This window comes from Helianthus annuus, chromosome 3 (assembly GCF_002127325.2).
Source record: "Helianthus annuus cultivar XRQ/B chromosome 3, HanXRQr2.0-SUNRISE, whole genome shotgun sequence".
In the NCBI taxonomy this organism is placed as follows: domain Eukaryota; kingdom Viridiplantae; phylum Streptophyta; class Magnoliopsida; order Asterales; family Asteraceae; genus Helianthus; species Helianthus annuus.
Window position 1 is genome coordinate 62,760,490 of NC_035435.2, and position 17,699 is coordinate 62,778,188.

The 17,699-nt window shown below is 41.1% G+C and overlaps 1 long non-coding RNA gene across 1 annotated transcript; it reads left to right on the plus strand.

Moving 5' to 3' along the window:
• Nucleotides 1–15,723: 15,723 nt before the first annotated feature.
• LOC110929311 lies at nt 15,724–17,417 on the plus strand. Its single transcript, XR_002586994.2, has 2 exons — nt 15,724–16,327; nt 16,879–17,417. It is a non-coding gene; the product is annotated as an uncharacterized LOC110929311 (long non-coding RNA).
• The last annotated feature ends 282 nt before the right edge of the window (nt 17,418–17,699 follow it).

The following is a 17,699-nucleotide window of genomic DNA, read 5'->3' on the forward strand; positions in this document are numbered from 1 at the left end:
AACCGGATGGTGATACTACTGAGGAAGATGGGTGTTTCTTGGACAAATACATTCCGAAACAAAAATCCAAGAACAACTTAAGTGAAGAATCAAATCTTGTCATGTACAAGATGTTGGGTTCAGATAACTTGTTTTCGGATTTAGAGTTTCCGATCAAGAATGTAAACATGAACAAATTGACAAATGTTTTCAAACTGGTCGAAGTCGAATTGTCAGCAGTGAACAATCTCAGTCAAAAGAAAAATAAAATGAGGTTTGAGAAAGATAAGGTTTACAACAAGAAAGCTGTTAATCCACCTCGTTTTTACAATAACAACAGAAACAACTGGTCAGGTGGTTATCAGGGGGGTAAATCATATCAGAAAAGAAATGTTTTAAACAAGAGGTTTGTTGAGAAGAAACAGTTTGTGAACAGTTCAAGTTCACTTGCTGATGAAGAAAAAGAAATTTTTTCAAAATCTAACAAAGAGTTCTTTGAGAAAAGAGCTTCTCAGTCTCAGTCTGAAGGCACAAGTCGAGTGGCTGTTACTCGAACTTGCTTTCGATGTAATCAAGTTGGTCACATTGCACGAAAGTGTACAAATGTGAAGCCTAAGACTGAAACTGTGAAGACTCAACAGAAGAAAATTGATATGAAAAGTAAAACACCAATCGTTGTTGAGAAAAAGAGTGTGAAAAATGAACCCGTAAAGAAGTTGGTAATTCAAAATACTAAATTTTACAAAAGGGTTGCATTATCTCAACAAGTTTGGAAACCAAAGGTTGAGAAGAAAATTTCAACTTCTGAGGTGAAAAAGGCTGAAGAATCAATTACGGTTGATTATGATGCAAATTTTCCACCTCTCAAGGCTGGAAATTTCAAAATTTAAATTGCGAGAGTCAAGGTTACACCTAAGGCTGATGAGGCCTGGGTGGACTCCATGTTTGACTAAACAGTTTGAATTGCCGAAGCTTCCTGGATTGCGAAGCATGAATCGGCATCTTTCTTGAAGTTGTTTAAGTGATAGTTTGTTATGTGCAGGATCTTCCAAAACTTGTATCCAGATGGATCATGGATAGTGGAGCTTCGAGACATATGACAGGGAAGACCGCGTTGCTGTATGATGTGAGAAACATTAATGGTGGTTACGTAGGTTTTGCGGGTAATCAAGGAGGAAAGATTATTGGTGAAGGAACGTTATCTAACGGAATCGTAACGTTTGAGAGAGTTAACTACATCGCTGAGCTGGAGAACAACCTGCTGAGTATCTCCCAGATCTGTGACAGGATGTATACTACTCACTTCACTGACAAAGAATGTTTGATCTTGAAACCGGGATTTGTGATACCTGAGGAATGGATCATCATGAGGGCACCAAGAGTCAATGATTTGTACGTGTTGGACATGAGCGTAGCTACTACAACCACGGGTCAGGCTCATTGTTTTGTGTCCAGAGCAACTGAGAAAGAATCAAGATTATGGCATCGAAAGATGGGGCATATTCATCTAAGGAAGATGAATCACTTGGTACATAATGGTTTGGTGATAGGAGTTCATGTCAAAGGTTTTCATCTGGAAGGGGAGTGCATTAGCTGTGTCAAAGGCAAGCAGAAGAAAAAGTCACACCCTACAAAGCAAGTCAATTCAGTTTCAAGACCATTGGAAATACTTCACATGGATTTGTTTGGTCCAGTGAACGTGAAGAGTATAACAGGAGATTACTACTGTTTGGTCGTGACTGATGATTACTCCAGATTTTCGTGGGTTTCATTCTTGAAAACGAAAGACGAAACGTTTGAAAGTTTAATGGCGTTGTTTAAAAGAATTGAGAATCTGTACCAAAGGCCTATCAGTAGAATTAGAAGTGATAATGGTACTGAATTCAAAAACAGTAAGATGGAAGAATTTTGTGATAAACGAGGTATACTGCATGAGTTTAGTGCTCCGTACACTCCGCAGCAAAATGGAGTAGCAGAACGCAAAAATCGGACACTAATCGAGACGGCTAGAACTATGCTCGCAGATTCAAAGTTACCGATTAATTTTTGGGCTGAAGCTGTTTCTGCCGCATGCTATACTCTCAACAGGGTTCTTACTGTCAAGAAGTTCAACAAGACGTGTTTTGAGCTAATCAATAACGGCAAGCCGAATTTGAAGTATCTAGAACCGTTCGGGTCACCCTGTACAGTTATAGAGCCTCATGGAAAGTTTGGTCCGAAGAGCATCAAGGGAATATTTGTTGGTTATGCCAATCCATTGCTACGTGTCTTCTTTCCAAGTGAAAAGCGGATTATTGAAGCAGCGAATGTTGAATGTCAAGGTTACACTATGCCGTCACAAAGTCCAGGAGATTCATGGAAATATCATTATGATAAACTTTGGGATTCGTTTGACATGAGAGAAGAATCAAAGGAAGATGAAGATTTCTTTGATGAGCTGGATATTTTGCGAGAGTATGAGTCGCAGCTCAGGTTCCCAGCGGAGCATTCTAGAAGACCTCGGGAAACTTCAAATGATGATGAAGTAGGTCCTAGTCATACTGGTGAACATGATGATGAAGTTGCTCCTGGTAATCAGTCGGAGTTGAATGATAATCAAGAAGCTGAAAACATGCCAGTTTTTGACCATGGTGATTCAGACTCTGAGGGGGAGCAGATCCAGTTTTCAAGTCAAACAAACCAAGTTGGTGAACAAGATGTAGAACAGAATGTTACTAATCTGGAGGGAAATGTTGATGTTCCAAGCAATGTGATGCCGCGAACTCTTTCTTATCATCCAGAGGAGTTGATCATAGGAGAACTGCATTCCGGCGTTCGCACAAGACGTCAAATAGACCAGGGCTTAACATGTTTTTACACTACAGTAGCACCTTTACAAACTGAATTTTCATTAAGTTGTTTTATCTCGCAGGTCGAATCAAGAACTTACAAAGAGGCGCTTACTGAAGACTCTTGGGTCATAGCGATGCAAGAAGAGTTAAGTCAGTTTGAAAAGTTAGGAGTGTGGAAGTTAGTGGATTTGCCGGATGGTCAAAGGAAAATCAATACGAAGTGGGTATTCAAGTGTAAGAGAGACGACGGAGGAGTGGTTGTAAGGAACAAAGCTCGACTCGTTGTTCAGGGCTTTAGTCAACAGGAAGGGATTGATTTTACAGAAGTCTATGCTCCTGTAGCACGACTAGAGGCTATCAGAATTTTCCTAGCATTTGCGTCTTGGAAGAACTTTAAAGTTTATCAGTTGGATGTTAAATCGGCGTTTCTTTATGGGAAGGTCAAAGAGGAGGTTTATGTTGGTCAGCCGCCGGGCTTTACTGACCCAATCCACAAGAACAAAGTTTATTTGCTGGACAAAGCGTTGTATGGTCTACATCAAGCACCGAGAGCCTGGTACGAGACTTTGTCTCAACACCTAGTCGCTAACAACTTTATCAGAGGGAAAGTGGATGCCACTCTCTTCACTAAAGAGGTCGACGGACATCTTCTGATCGTTCAGATTTATGTAGACGATATAATTTTTGGGTCAACAAATGAGAAATTGTGCAAAGATTTCGAACAGGTGATGAAGCAAAAATTTGAAATGTCATAAATGGGGGAGATGAAGTTCTTTCTGGGTTTACAAGTTGAACAACTACCTGACGAAATTTTCATTCACCAGACGAAGTACGTGCAGGATATTCTAGAGAAATTTGGAATGTCAAGTTCTACTACAGCTGCTACCCTACTTGCGACTAATCATGGGATTCACCCAGATCTCACGGGAGACAGGGCTGATGAAACGTTCTACCGTTCCATGATAGGTTCTTTGATGTATCTAACTGCTTCACGTCCTGATATCATGTACCCAACGTGCCTCGCAGCAAGATATCAATCTAACCCGAGAGCTTCGCACATGATAATTGTCAAGAGGATATTCCGTTATTTGAAAGGAACACCCACATTGGGGTTGTGGTATCCTAGAAAAGGCGATTTTATGCTCGAAGGGTATTCCGATTTGGATTTCGGAAGCTGCAAAGTTAATACCAAATCAACAACTGCAGGATGCCAGTTCTTTGGACCTAGATTGGTTACCTGGCAGTGTAAGAAACAAACGTCTGTGGCGTTGTCTACATGTGAAGCGGAGTACGTTTCTGCTAGCAGTTGCTGCTCTCAGATCCTGTGGATACAGCAACAGATGCGCGACTACGGTTTGCAGTTTCTTAACACACCTCTGTTTGTTGATAATGAGGCCGCAATAAATATAACTAAAAATCTAGTACATCACGCTAAAACTAAACATATAGAGATTCGTCACCACTTTATTCGCGATTGCTTCGAGAAAAAGTTGATACGAATTGAGAAAATCCACACTGACGAACAAAAAGCTGATTTGCATACCAAAGCTTTTGATAAAAATCGGTTTCAATATTTGTTAAAACTTAATGGTATGAAATTGCTTTCGGTGTCGGATGAAATTGTGAGTGTTGATGAGAGTACTGTTGCGGATGAAGACGAGAAACAATCTGCAATGGTTTGTCGATTTTTTACGTGTTTTGGTATTTAGGGGGAGTATAGATAGTTGTATATAGTTTACTTTCAGAAAATACAAAAACAGTAAAAAATGCAAAAAATACAAAAACAATATAAAATTGAAAAAGAGCTTGTGTATATAGGGAAAATGATAGTACATTGGCTAGACAATTACAGTATGCTAAGGATTTGTAAAGTTTAAATGAGTTAAACAGTCTCACTGATGATGTGTCGATAGGTTTTCGCACATTTAGTAGATTTATTCGGGATATAAACCTAAAATTTCAAAATTGTGAAATTTGTGGGGAACACTACTTGGATATATAGGTAACCCCTGAAATCTCGTTTGAAAGGTCTCGTATTCTGATATACTAGGTTTTTATACTCAATGATGTCTGGGGTATTATTCCGGGACTTCTGCTGAACGGAAGTTCTGACCTAGTCCTTGGATAATACTTTCTCCAAAATGCTTGAAACACAGCATAAACCCTCAGCATGCAGATGAAACAATAAAATTGATAGTCGCTGTTGTTGTAGCTAAAAGATCCTCTAAAGGGGACATACTGAAAAGTCGAAGCTGATATCTCTCTGTGTGTACTGAAGTATCGACCTGAGATCCCTCGGCCCTCGCATACCTAATTTATGTACAGATATCATTGTAGTACACTTACCTGTAAGACTGAATATTGGGATTCTGGATACGGGAGTATATTCAAGAGGTAGGACACATGAATTGAGCTAAGTTCATAAAACATCTAAATTGTATCCTGAATAGGTTGAAATCTGTGTGAGAATTTAAGATGGATCAGTATATCGACAATCAAGGTGAATTTTTTAAGTCTGAGCATGTGATTAAGCTTAACGGTACTAGTAATTTGTCTGAAAAGCTGATATGATTCCCTGACACGCTCGCCAAAAATAAGTTTGTGTATAGTTCAATTTCTTTATTTTTCTGCAATTTAAGTTTTCTGTTATTTCATTTCTTAGTTTAGATCACGTCATAAAATCCAAAAAGATTTTTCAATTCTGATTTAGTTTAGACAAACCAGAGTGGAAAGTTGATTGTCTGATTCTCGAGATTTGAAGCAGATGCAGGAGATTTTGAAGCAGATGCAGGAGATTCTGAGCTGAAGAATGAGGAGAGCGTACTTTGTTGGAGTTTGAAAATGTTTTCAAAGATTAAACCAAGTTCATTAAATTGATACTTGTTATTTTCAGAAATTGCTTGAAAAATGTTTTTCAAAATCTGTTTGATTCGTCAAAAGATCAACCAAGGTCATTAAATTGAACTTGGTAGATTAATTGAGTAATCAGGGTCATTAATTTGGACCTGAATACTTGAGTGGATTTCTATAAGCTGATTGAATTTGTATTTGTGATTTATTTGTTGAAAAGATAGAATTATAATGTTATTGGTTGAGTAACAGGTTTGGACTTCATTATTCCCAATGGAAGCTAAGTGTCAAAGCTTGAACCAGATTTCTCAGATTCTAGCATATCGAGAGGGGGAGTCTGTGAAAGGGGGAGTCTGGTTGAAGGGAAGATGGAAGTTAGAGTCAGGTAATGATTCTGAAGCCTGTGAAGATAGAGTGCTTATGATGAAAAGACAGAAAGTTGGAGAAAAGACCAAGACTGAAGACTCAGGAGCCAAAGACTGAAGACTCAGGAGCCAAAGACTTCGTCAACATCCAAGGGGGAGTCTGTTGGTGCACTGAATGTCTGCTGACTATGTCTTATCGAGGCTTATGTCTAGATAGGTTAAATGAGTGTTCAAAAGTGTTCAGATTAGGGTTGTTTAGTGTAGAAATGGTCATGGCCGTTTGAAATACACCTGACCGTTTGAAGATGCTAGGTCGTTTGAAGCATGTTCGTTTGAACATGTTGTGTCTCGTTCAAACGGTCAGCCTGGGTCTATAAATAGCTGAACATTTCAAACGGTTATAGGAGCATGTATGTGTGTGTGAGCGAAGGTGCTGCCGGATTTTTGTCAGATTCATTGTAAAGGCTCGCAATCAGTAATAGAAAGAAAAATTGAAAGGAACAAGCTGTTTTGACTTGGTTTACTTTGATTCCGCCTCTGTAAACTAAGATGAACTACCTTAACTGACATTTAAGGTCACCGGAACGGTCCAACACCTACTGTGAAGTAAGTACAAGTGCTACGGAGCACTCCCAAGCTTGAAGTAGTGGCTCAAATTAAATAAAGAAATAAACATGTTTTGTAAAATAAAAAGGGGAATTCCAATGAGATTCCTCTATTGTAAATTACGGGGTTTATCCCAAATTATAAATAAATAAAACTCGGGCATTTTCAAGTCTAAACGATCCTGATAAGACTTCCGCTGTAAATATAAAATACCATGGGTTTTTCTGTCAGGCGGCTCCTGGACCGGGTCAAACTAGGCACGGGGGCCGTGACAGATCTCGTGCCACACAATAGGTGATCGGCATCTTCTTCCATATAAAGCCTTGAATAGTGCCATTTGGATGCTGGTATGATAACTGTTATTGTACGAGAATTCGACTAACGGCAGGTATTTGTTCCAATTACCACCGAAGTCTATGACACACGCACGGAGCATGTCTTCAAGAGTACGGATCGTTCTTTCAGTCTGTCCGTCAATTTGAGGATGGAATGCGGTACTTAAGTTAAGCGACGTACCAAGAGCTGCTTGAAACGTTTCCCACAATCACGAGGTAAACTGGGCATCACGGTCAGAGATGATGTCAGGAGGCGTACCATGATTACAAATGATCTCATCGGTGTAGATTCGGGTTAATCGTTCTACCTTGTAGTCTTCCCGTATTGGCAAAAAGTGGGCTGATTTGGTCAATCGATCAACGACAACCCAAATGTTGTCGTGACCTAATGACGTGGGCGGGAGCTTTGTTATGAAGTCCATAGCTATACTCTCCCATTTCCATATAGGGATTGGGGGTTGTTCGAGTAAGCCAGAAGGTCTTTGATGTTCAGCTTTGACTCTTGCACAAGTCAGGCACTTCCCAACGTAGAGAGCGATATCCCTTTTCATTCCCGGCCACCAGTTCTTGTAACGAAGATCCTGGTACATTTTATCGGCACCGGGATGAATAGCATATCGGGATTTTTGGGCTTCGTCCATTAAAATCTTTCGCAATTCGGTCTGCTTAGGGATCCAAATTCGGTCCAGAAAATAGAAGATCCCATTCGATTTGCTGACAAGCTGAGCTCCGTCGTGATAGATTCTCTCCTTCTTCAAGGTGCGTTCATTAAAGCAAGCATGTTGGGCTTCGTGGATGAGGGTTTCAAGATTGTGTTGGGCTTGAGTATTACGCATGCTGAGCAAATAACTCCGTCTGCTGAGCGCGTCGGCAACGACATTTGCTTTGCCTGGGTGATAACGAATCTCACAGTCGTAATCGTTGAGAAGTTCTACCCATCGGCGTTGACGCATATTGAGTTCTTTCTGATCAAAGATGTGTTGTAAACTCCTGTGATCGGTGAAGATCGTACACTTGGTACCATACAGGTAGTGTTGCCAAATCTTTAACGTAAAAACAACCGCACCTAGCTCGAGATCATGGGTTGTATAGTTCTTCTCATGGATTTTGAGCTGCCGAGAAGCGTAAGCTATAACCTTGTCTCGTTGCATGAGAACACAGCCAAGACCAAGGTTGGAAGCATCACAGTAGACAATGAAGTCGTTGTTTCTGTCGGGCAATGCAAGAATAGGAGCATTGCAAAGCTTATGCTTGAAGGTTCGGAAAGCAGACTCTTGTTCAGTTCCCCAAACGAAAGACCTGTCTTTATGCATAAGAGCGGTAAGCCGCACAGCGATCTTTGAGAATCCTTCGATAAATCGTCGATAATAGCCCGCTAATCCGAGAAAAGAACGGACTTCAGACGGGTTCTTAGGCGTAATCCAACTCTTAACTGCTTCAATCTTTGCGGGATCGACATGAATACCTTGACTATTAACGATGTGACCCAGAAACTGAACCTCCTCTAACCATAATTCGCACTTGGAGAACTTGGCGTAGAGTTGATTCCCCTGGAGTAGCTCGAGGACCAAACGTAGATGTTGCGTGTGTTCGGCTTTCGATTTGGAATAGATCAAGACATCGTCGATGAACACGATGACGAAATGGTCGAGATAAGGTTTACACACGCGATTCATCAGATCCATGAAGACCACGGGTGCGTTGGTTAAACCAAAAGGCATAACAACAAACTCGTAATGGTCGTATTGAGTGTGAAAAGCGGTTTTAGGTATGTCTTCTTCCTGAATGCGTAGCTGATGATAGCCTGAATGTAGATCGATCTTTGAGAAACACGTAGCACCTTGCAGCTGATTAAACAAATCGTCGATATGAGGTAGGGGATAGCGGTTCTTGATAGTTAGCTTATTCAATTCCCGGTAGTCGATACACATCCTGAACGACCCATCCTTCTTTTTGATGAAGAGGACTGGCGCGCCCCAAGGAGAGGTGCTCGGGCGAATAAAACCTTTTTCAAGTAATTCCTGGAGTTGGTTCGAAACTTCACGCATTTCGGACGGCGCGAGTCGGTAGGGAGCTTTGGCAACAGGGTTGGCTCCAGGAATGAGGTCGATACGGAAGTCGATATCACGACTTGGCGGTAGTCCAAGAAGATCATCAGGGAATACCTGAGGAAATTCACGAACCATTGGGACGTCTTTGACTTCAGTCTTCCTTTTCTTTTCCTTCTTCGCTACTACAATGTTGGCCAAGAAAGCTTTGTATTCCTTGCGGATATACTTGCTAGCTTGGACACATGACATGAGCTTGAGATCTTTCGAAGCAGTTTCGCCATAGACACATAGTAAATCACCATTCGCAAGGGAGAATCGAATCATCTTGTCGAAGCACACAACTTCAACATGGTTTTCGCGAAGAAAGTCCATGCCTACTATGACGTCAAAACTTCCGAGTTGCATCGGAATAAGGTCGATTGGAAAGATGTGATTGTTGAGCTCGAGGGTACAATCACGAAGAACAGAATTAACGGCGACAGTTCTTCCAGTAGCGACTTCAACTTTGAATGACGAGGTCAGATAAGAGCGCTTACGACTAAGGAGCTTCTCGAATTCAAACGACACAAAGCAATTATCGGCTCCAGTATCAAACAAACACGATGCATAAATACCATTCACAAGGAACGTACCATTAACCACGTTGTTGTCAGCCTGGGCTTGACGAGCATTGATGTTGAAGGTTCTGGCGCGTGCTGCTTGTTGCTGCTGCTGAGGCTGTTGCTGCTGCTTTTGGGGCTCTTGCTTCACAACCCTGTTCGGACACATGTTTGCAAAGTGGTTAGGATCACCACATGCAAAGCAGACTCAAGCATTGATCGCGGGTGCCTGAGCTGCTTGTTGGCCTTGCGGGGCTGGGAGTAGAGCTTGATGAGTAGTGGCAGGAGCTGTGGTGTTACGGGGACCATAGCGACCGTTGGCAGTGAAATTGCTGTACAAATTGCAATGAGCGCAGAAACGACACGCAAGACCCACCGGATGATGATATGAGCATGTCGGGCAGAGCGGGTGGGGACCTGTGTATGCACGCTTCGCTGGCGGCGCTTGAGTAACTGGTGCTGGTCGATGATGAGACTGCTGCTGAGCCGGTACGGCTTGCAGAGGGGCAGCAGTGGTAGTGACAGCACAGTTCTTGTTGTTGGAGCTGCTGTTGTTGTGCTTCTTCTTATGGCGTGATGACTTGGACGGTTGAGCAGTGGCGGTGTCGACGGTCGGTGCGGTGGTGGCTTGATGCAGAGACTTCGAGGGCTTATCCCAAAAACCAGCTTATACTCGCTTGTCATTGATCTCGGCGGCAAGCAACTAAGTCTCTTCAATTGATGATGTCTTCGCGGCGTGAACAAAATCAGCAACACAGTCGGGTAGAGCTCGAATGTACTTCTTGATGGCCATGTCTGACGTCTTGACTTGATCGGGACAGATAATGCTGAGCTGCTTAAAGCGAGCAGTCAGGGCAGCGTTGTCTCCATCTTTCTGCTTAATGTTCCAAAACTCGTCCTCCAGCTTTTGGCGTTCATGGGGAGGGCAGAATTCGTTCATCATAATGGCTTTCAGCTCTTCCCAAGTCAGCTCATAAGCTGCATCATTCCCGCATTTGTTTCGTTCGGCCGTCCACCAGTCTAGAGCTCGGGACTGGAAGACGCCGGTTGCGTTTAGGGTACGGAGATTTTCTGGACAGCCGCTTTGGCACAGAGTGACTTCGATGGAATCAAACCATTGAAACATAGCTGTTGGGCCATCTTCTCCGGTGAATTCCTTTGGTCCGCATGCCTTGAACTGTTTGAAGCTGAAACCAATTTTGGCAGCATCTTTGGGAGCTTCAGTCCTCGACTCCTCAGATGACTTGCTGACGTTCTCATACACTTCGCTCACAGCCTTTGCTACTTGCTTGGCGATGATAGCAGCAAGACGTTTGTCTCTCTTTTCTTGGCGAGTAAGTGGGGTTCGTTGTCCAGATGACGGCATTGTCTGCAACAGACATCGTCGTAGGTCTCAGACACATCAAAATCGAATCTCACCTCACACGTCTACTACTTACTAAAACTCAGGAACACGTTGAAGCACGTATCACATAAACACATAGGCACATAACCACATATTCACGTAGTCACAAAAGCACGTAAACACGTAGGGCACAGAAACACATACGCATTCAATCACAGAGACAGATAATATCACGTAATCCTCCTATCAACACACAGAAGCACATACAGTATCCTGACTGCCTCAAAGTTTGCGAGTATTCGAATATAGCGATCGCGCATAATATATCGAGTAGTATAGTATAGCGTATAGCATAATGTCGTCCTTATTGTAGCGACCTGTTAGAGTATTAAGGTAGAAGAGCAATGCGGGTTGTGTTGTGTCGATCGAAGTGAGTGCAGTAATCGAATAAGTCTCAAAATTTTAAACACATAAACAGTTAAATACATATAAACACATAAAATCAACGAGTCATCAGAGTCAGCAGTTGCGGGCTCAGAATCAAAACATGTAAAAATTCGAGAAATAGATTGTCTGCGGCTATTAGACATTAACAGACCAAAGCGATTCGACTATTCTCAAGGACTTGTCATCACAATTCGACCTTCGGGATAGACCTCGGCCTCAATTCCTGGGCATTTGGCATGCAGTCCCTAGGCCATACTCGTGAGTTCAGGTCATTGGAGTCCGACGAGACTTTGGTGAGAGTTTTGGTAAAATCACGGACAAGCCGGCAAGGTTAGGGTTTCACCCCTAGCTTGACAGCTTCCCTTAATTTTAGTAAAAATAGAGGAGATTATTCATCAAAATATGGATTTCACTCCTGATTTGGTATAATTCTCCCGTTGAACAAGTGTTCATTATTGAAAAGAATGAAGAAATCATTGATAAGTTGACAAAACAACATTGATCAAGCAATTTAGTGGAGAGTTTGCGGTTTTGACACCTAATCTTGGCTAAATCGCTTTCTCATTATTGAAAATTCGAGTGCGGTGATAGTGTAGTGTAATAACGAGATATAGCATGTATGCTCGGTCTGTTGGTTCCTAACTATAGTCTAGGTCTCTAAGACATCGACCCGGACTAGGTCGAGTCTTACCTAATTCCCTATAGTTATGGCTATGATACCAATCTGTCACACCCCAACCGATGGCGGAATCATCGGGGCATGGCACTGAGCGAAACAGATTGTCCAGAAGTTTCCATAACATTTATCATTACTATTCAATTTAAATAATACGTCCCATACCGTATCTCAAACAGTAAAATAAATTATTACAGACAAAATCCAGGCAAATATTCTGTTCCGACAACTCAGATTTAAATAAACAGCAATTGTTTATCTACTTCTAGAGACCCATAATTTGACCACTACAGACAACTATTTGTTGGGCTCTAGAGCATTATTCTAGCCTCGCTTTTCTAGCAGATAAGCATCTTAAACACCTGTCACATACGTTAAAATAAAGTCAATACATAAAATTTAAAGGTGAGCATACAAGTTTGATAATAGCATAATAGAGTTCGAAATAGTTTACGCATAACCAGCACGTACACAGAGGAAAACGAAGCAAGTTAATTATCGACATGGATCTATCGATACCAATGACTGCGGGTTGACTGCCTGAGGCAGTTCGCATAACATGATTACCACTGTAATCCATGCAAGTAATTGTCCTTAACAACCGCCGTGTGAACGGGTGCTGAGTCCAAACTATAGTACTATCCTCGTTAAGGCAGGTAGACAGCATTCCACGTGTAAACATAACAACAAGCATTCATTTAGTCACGTAATACATGCGGTAAGGGTTAGCGTTTAAAATGTTGCATAGTGTGTTCGATGTGATTTCGTATAAGTAACGTATGTAACACCCAAACGTGCTGAAAGCAAAAAAAGGGATCGAGTATACTCACAGCGATTGATGGATTGAAGGGATCGCTTGAGAGTAGGGTTAGCCTGAATAGTTTGATAGCATAACGATAAGCAACGCGTAAAACGAAAAACAAGTGTTGGAGGGTCGGACAGCTGGTCGATCGGATGGTAGTCCGATCGGACGGCTGGCCGTTCGGTTGGCAGTCCGTTCGGACAGTTGTCCGGTCGGTTGGTAGGCCGATCGGATGGCTGTTCGAGTGGATTGTTTCTTCCTTTGAGGAGGATGTGTTTGTGTATGATGGCTTGACTTTTGAAGTTTTTGTTGTAGCATTTGAAAATATTGAAGTATCTTTACCTTTCAGGTCGGTCGATCGAACGGTCATTCGATTGGCCGGCAACCCGATCGGTTAGGTACTTTTAGCAAGACAAGTTCTCAGCAGGGTGTCACCTGATCGGACGGCTGTTCGATCGGGTGGCACTCCTAGTGCATCGAACATGTTGAAAGATCGATTAAGTGTTGAAGTATAGTATCTCATGATCCGAAGAGTAATCCAATCGGACGGTAGTCCGATCGAACAGCAGTTCGTTCAATACTCAACTTCAAAGGATAATTTAATTAAGTGTGGGACCATGTGCTAGCCGATCGGCTGGCCAGTCGATCGGCTGACTATCCGATCGGCTGGCTGTCCGTTCGGACAGCAGTCCGATCGGTCAGCACCCTGACCTGATCAGCCTTTTCGTCTATCACTTGGTCGTTCTGATTGTTTGTCGTTTTATTGAGGTATTTTGACAACGAGTCGAACCATAGATCCCTCGTCCTTACTTGGTTCCCCTGATCGGACAGGAATCACCTATATCCGACCGGTGAACTGTTCGGAACGGAGTTTAACGTTTAACCCGGAATCTGTGAACCTCGTGGGTAGAATCCGGATCTTGAGCCATGCAACCACTTAAATGATTAGCAAGTCGACACAAGCTCCGTTTCTATCGGTTTGAAGACATTGAGTGTAAAAGAGTTGAAAGAAAGTTGGAGAAACCATCTTTCAATCCTTTTCACCGTGTATATGTTCAGATCTATGAAAGATCTTTGTTTGTTTATGTGGAAATCGGCTAGATCCAAGTTATTCTTGATGGACTGAGGCCAAACCATGAAGTTCTTCAAGAACCCATGATGACATCATCCTAGAACACTTGAATCTTGATGATTTCATGGTTAAAAGTTAAGATTTGAAAGATAGAAAGGTGTAGGAGTGCGTGTAGATCAAGAAAGTACAAGATTTAGGACGAAATCTTACCGGAATCGAGAGAAATCTGAGAAAAGGATGAGCTAAGCGTGCTGGTTGGACAGAGGTTTCCAAAAGTGGAAAGGATGACAATGACAGGGGTATTTATAGGATGCCAAAAGAGGAAAGTGCTGGCTGATCGGCCAGGCAGCTCGATCGGACAGCCTGTCCGATCGGACAGCAGTCCGATCGGCTGGCTGTTCGATCGGCTGGTAGCCTGATCGATCAGCTGCACGATTCGAGTGTTCGATGCGACGATTTTTGATATTTTGATTTCGATTGAGGACGATGCGAGTACGATAGAGTTTCCCATTCAAATTACTTTTAATCCCAACTACTATATCTAACATACAAGCTTCTATATCTCGCACTATCTCTTCTCCACCAATTAACATAATTCGATTTCGATTGAGTTCGATTGAGTTTCGATTGCAGTTCGATTGATTTCCACACATAACATAAAGTAAACATGCACAAGTAACACATAAGGCACACACACGCATATAATAACAACCAAAATTCGCGTAATTCGAGTTTCGTGTTTGATGACGATTAGATTACTTCGATTACTGATTAATTAACTTTATCGCATTGTTACTTCCTATCATTCACAGTCGTAGAGCGGTTTGCATCGAGAAATATACTTTGATTACTTCGATTGTAACTGATTACTCCACATAATACAACTAACGTAAAATAGACTACTACAGTCAAAGAAGTCAAACATGGATTGAGCAAGGAGAGACAGATCGCAATTAGGGATCTTTTCTTCCTTTGACTTCAATCTTGACTTTGAGTTTGACTTTCGGAAACACGGGGTGTTACAATTTATATAAAACATTTTTTAATATATTAAACAAAATGATATTAAAATTTTTAAAAACATATAAATAACAATTACCCCCCCCCCTCCCTTCACTCTCTCTCTCACACCCACCCCCTACCACCTACCACCATCACCTGACCTAACCACCCACCACCACACACACTTTCTCGCTCGCGCTCTCTCTCTCTCTCTCTTTCTGTCCCTCTCTCTCACTACCCACCGCCACCACAATTCAGATATACTTTCATAAAGTTCTTCGACGAAGAAATCAGACCTAGATTCCCCCTCCAATCCCGATCACCCTACAAATCCAACCCCCAAACCGAAACCCTCTATAATTTCTGCAAACCATTACAACAGCCGTTGAGGTAGGATTAGTTTGTTTGGGTCTCGCCAGAGTTTCGTCGAAAGTGGACCAAAAAGGGATTAAAATTCAAGTTATCCAAAGTTCACTTTGTTTTCTGGCTAGATCTGAATCTTTTTCAGGCTCCTTCTCAGTGTTTCCATCCTCCACATTGATTTTTGGAATGGGAATTTTAATTTTTGGCTTCCAAATTCTTTCCACGAGTTCGTCAGGAATGAAGACATGTGATAATGGGTTTGTATTTGCAAAAATAAGTTTAAGGGGTGTTTGGCTAAGTTTTTCCACACCTCCTTATAACTTATTGACTTACACAAAAAAAAAAAAAAAAAAAAAAAAAAAAAAAAAAAACTAATGAGAAAAGGTGTTTGGCAAACCCAAAAGGATTTTTTAAAATGACTTTTTGTATGGGAAGAAAAGTTAGTTTAATTTTAAGACCATGTGTAGTGGTTAACACCCCACCCTTGGGCGTTTTACGCAATGTGGCAGCCCAGTCAGCAATGGTGCATTATGTGGCGTTCTCTAAAATGGTTGTAGTGGGGATGTGGTCATTGTGGAGCCTATTGTTTGTAATAAAATTAAATAAAAAAATCTGCTCGGTTTTACAAAAAGGAAGATGAAGGCGATTGGACACAAGAAATGAAGCTGGGCGTGGAAAATAAAACGCCTAAACCAAATTTTGCCAAGAAAACACCCCGGGGGGCCGATGTCGGGTGTGGTTGGGCATTATTGGGCAAAAGAACGCCCACTTTTTTGACTAGTACGCATGGTCTAAGATAGGGTATTGTGACTTTTTGAGCTGCTTATAACTTTTCAAAAACAAAATTACCAAATTAACCATGTGCCCTACACAACATATGATCGCTGCCTGCTGCTGTTTCTTTTCTCCACAGCCGCACATCACTCCAACGAGTTCTCCACAGTGACGAGTTCTCTACAGACATCGCTTTCACGTTGCACATCACTCCAGCGGCTCCAGTTCCGGTACATACATTTCTACTATATATGTTTATAAAAATGATTGGCACATGTAGTCTTGATTATTTTATTCTATTGCAACTGGGTTTGTAACAGTTGGGGAAATATTCATGGTTTAGTTTATTATAATTGCGTGTTATGGTCAGTTTGGGTATACATATGTTGCTATTGATAAAGTTAGTGGAGATCGTATTGCTGTCAAGAAAATTGATAAAAATAAGGTAAGGTCTGTCTGTTGTTTGATTGGAATTATAAAGTTTGTGTCTTTTTGTATTTAAAATGACAATGTAAGATGCTGATCATATACAGGAGTTGTTAAACAATCAAAATATGTAATGTGGATCAAGAATCATGTGAATAATTTCTTGTGGATTTTAAATGATTTTGTAGACCCTTAATTCTGAATTTTAGAAAGATTGGTTTCAAAATCACCCGATTGCGTATTCTCGTCTTACTTATATTTGTTTTGTGATGTGTTTGTCACATAAAAAATGCAGCAAATAGATGTAAAAAGTGATCTAACTTTAATGTTTTGAATGATGTATGAATCCATGTAGTTAATTATGAACTTAGTGGTAGACTGTTATTATATACCGGATTTTAGACGTGCACAAACTAGTGTTATGCGTGCTCTTCGCGGAGCAAAAGAGACATTTAACTATTACTGCTCGTCATTGCGAAATATCATTGAACGGACTTTTGGAGTGTGGAAAGCTAGGCAGGCGTTATTGAGAGATATGCATGTTAACTTCACGTACGACCACCAAGTGAGTATTGTGATAGCATCGATGGTGATCCATTACTTTATTAGAAAGGTCGGTGGGTTTGATAAAGCATTTGATAGGGCACAACAAGAATCGTACAGTCCCAGAGGAGGTGGTACTAGTGATAAGTTCACGAAGAAGTTCAGGCTACACGTTGATGATGATATGCATATGGCAGCGATTCGAGATATCATCGAGGAAGATATAATGACATTGCGGAGATGAACATGACATCATTTCAATTGTATGGATTAATGTATTATAAGAACTATGGTGGTATTATTGTGTATTTTGGTGTTTTTTTTTTATAAAAGACATATATTTTTTTATTCTGTAGGTTGTTTTCTTAGATTAATCATTTTATTAGGAAGTGAAGAGAAACAAAAAAGCTAAGCCAACCACTTTTTAAAAAACAACTTATTGACTTATAAAAGAATGTTCATTTTAGTCATTTCAAATGAATAAGCTAAGTCAAACACTTTTTTTAAAAAACAGCTTATTGACTTATTGACTTTTTCCATCCCATAAGCTAATCCAAACTCTTTTCCAAAAACTCATAAGTCAATAAATTCTTTTAACAAAAAAGTCATTTTTAAGTTAAATAAGCTTAGTCA